This window comes from Arachis hypogaea, chromosome 1 (genome assembly GCF_003086295.3).
Source record: "Arachis hypogaea cultivar Tifrunner chromosome 1, arahy.Tifrunner.gnm2.J5K5, whole genome shotgun sequence".
Lineage (NCBI taxonomy): Eukaryota > Viridiplantae > Streptophyta > Magnoliopsida > Fabales > Fabaceae > Arachis > Arachis hypogaea.
The window spans coordinates 54,512,048-54,515,022 of record NC_092036.1 but is presented as its reverse complement, the minus strand read 5'-3'; the positions used below and the strand labels follow the sequence as shown (position 1 = coordinate 54,515,022).

Sequence of the window (2,975 nt, the reverse complement as noted above, 5' to 3'; positions counted from 1 at the left end):
AGCCGTGCTGTGACAGAGCGCGTTGAACATTTTCACTGAGAGGATGGGAGGTAGCCATTGACAACGGTGAAACGCTACATACAGCTTGCCGTGGAAAGGAGTAAGAAGGATTGGATGAAGATAGTAGGAAAGCAGAGAGACGGAAGGGACAAAGCATCTCCATATGCTTATCTGAAATTCTCACCAATGAATTACATAAGTATCTCTATCGTTATTTTATGCTTTATTCTTAAATCATTCATAACCATTTGAATCTGCCTGACTGAGATTTGCAAGATGACCATAGCTTGCTTCATACCAACAATCTCTGTGGGATCGACCCTTACTCGCGTAAGATTTATTACTTGGATGACCCAGTGCACTTGCTGGTTAGTTATGCGAAGTTGTGATAAAGAGTTGAGATTGCAATTGAGCATACCATGTTAATGGCGCCATTGATGATCACAATTTCGTGCACCAAGTTTTTGGCGCCGTTGCCGGGGATTGTTTGAGTTTGGACAACTGACGGTTCATCTTGTTGCTTAGATTAGGTATTTTTCAGAATTTTTAAGAATGAATTCTAGTGTTTCAAGGTGATGTTCTTATCATCACCAAAGCTGATTGATCTTCATCAATTTAGCTCTTGAATGTAATGTCCTGCTGAAGCTTGGCTAGCCATGTCTAATTCCTTTAGACTGAAGCTTTAGACTAACATTGCATGATTCCTGGAATTCTTATTAAAAATTTTGAATCTCTTTATTTTCTTCTCCATATAATTTTCGAAAAAAAACCAAAAATATTTCTTGTTTAAGTCTAGTGTCTCATTTTAAGTTAGGTGTCAATTGCATGTTTCTATTCTTCTTGCATTTATCATATGTCTTCATTGATCTTCAAGTTGTCCTTAATGATTTCATTGCTCTGATCTTTAAATTCTCTTATTTTGTGTGTTTTGTTGTTTCTCATATGCATTCTCAATTTATTAGTGTCAGTAGTGTACAAACTTCTAAGTTTGGTGTCTTGCATGCATTGTTTATTTGATTTTAGTTGCATTTTGACTTTTTCTCATTATTAAAAATCCAAGAAAATTTTTAATTTGTGTCTTTTCAAGTCAATAATGCAGAGAATTGAAGATTCAGAACATACAGCAGAGGAATTACACAGAAAAAGTTGGGCGTTCAAAACGCCCAATAAGGAAGGAAAACTGGCGTTTAAACGCCAGCCAGGGTACCTGGCTGGGCGTTTAACGCCCAAAAGGGTAGCATTTTGGGCGTTAAACGACAGATGGATACCATTCTGGGCGTTTAACGCCAGGATGGCACAAGAGAGAAGATTTTGTTTTTAATTCAAATTTTTTTTTTCAAGTTTTCATAATTTTTCAAAATCAAATCTTTTTCAAAACATATCTTTTCAATCATATATTTTCAAAATCAATTTCTTTCCATTTTCAAAAATACTTGCTAACAATTAATGATTTGATTCAACATTTCAAGTATGTTGCCTTTTCTGTTGAGAAATGTTTAATGTTTGAATCATATCTTTTCTTGTTAGCCAAGTCATTGATTTTAAAAATCAAATCTTTTTAAATTGTTTTTCCAAATCATATCTTCTCAATCATATCTTTTTAAAACTATATCTTTTCAATCATATCTTCTTAATCACATCTTTTTCAAAATAGTTTTCAAATCAAATCTTTTTGATTTCTAATTTTAAAATCTTTTTCAAAAATCATTTTATTTCTTTTTTTTCAACTTTAATTTCGAAAATCTTTCTTCAATTTTTCAAAATGTTTTTAAAATCTTTTTTATTTTATTTTCGAAAATTTCTTCCCCTCTTCTCACATCCTTCTATTTACGGACTAACATGTACAATTCGAACTCTATCTTTCTAAGTTCGAATTCTTCCACCTCTTCCTTCTACTTTTCTTTTCCTCTGACACCTCAAGGAATCTCTATACTGTGACATAGAGAATTCCATATTTTCTTATTTTCTTCTCTTTCATATGAGCAGGAGCAAAGACAAAAGCATTCTTATTGAGGCTGACCCTGAACCTGAAAGGACCTTGAAGTGAAAGCTAAGAGAAGCTAAAGCACAATTCTCTGTAGAGGACCAAACAGAAATCTTCAAAGAAGAAGACATGGTAGCCGAAAACAACAACAATGCCAATAATGCAAGGAAGGTGCTGGGTGACTTTACGGCACATACTCCCAACTTCTATGGGAGAAGCATCTCTATCCCTGCCATTGGAGCAAACAACTTTGAGCTTAAGCCTCAATTAGTTTCTCTAATGCAACAGAATTGCAAGTTCCATGGACTTCCATTGGAAGATCCTCATCAGTTTTTAGCTGAATTCTTGCAAATCTGTGACACTGTCAAGACTAATGGGGTTGACCCTGAGGTCTACAGACTTATGCTATTCCCTTTTGCTGTAAGAGACAGAGCTAGGATTCACAACCTAAAGAAAGCCTGAACTCTTGGGAAAAGCTAGTCAATGCCTTCTTGGCAAAGTTCTTTCCACCTCAAAAATTGAGTAAGCTTAGAGTGGAAGTCCAAACCTTCAGACAGAAGGAAGGTGAATCCCTCTATGAAGCTTGGGAAAGATACAAATAATTGATCAGAAAGTGTCCTTCTGACATGCTTTCTGAATGGAGCATCATAGGTATCTTCTATGATGGTCTATCTGAACTGTCCAAGATGTCATTGGATAGCTCTGCTGGAGGATCTCTTCATCTGAAGAAGATACCTGCAGAAGCTCAAGAACTCATTGAAATGGTTGCAAATAACCAATTCATGTACACTTCTGAAAGGAATCCTGTGAACAATGGGACGAATCAGAAGAAAGGAGTTCTTGAGATTGATACTCTGAATGCCATACTGGCTCAGAACAAAATATTGACTCAGCAAGTCAATATGATTTCTCAAAGTCTGTCTGGAATGCAAGCTGCACCAGGCAGTACTAAGGATGCTTCATCTAAAGAAGAAGCTTATGATCCTGAGAA

At 35.6% G+C, this 2,975-nt stretch overlaps 1 non-coding gene across 1 annotated transcript; it reads right to left on the bottom strand.

Moving 5' to 3' along the window:
• Positions 1 to 2,508: 2,508 nt before the first annotated feature.
• Positions 2,509 to 2,616, bottom strand: LOC112716996 (small nucleolar RNA R71). The gene has a single exon (XR_003160540.1). It is a non-coding gene; the product is annotated as a small nucleolar RNA R71 (small nucleolar RNA).
• Positions 2,617 to 2,975: the final 359 nt, after the last annotated feature.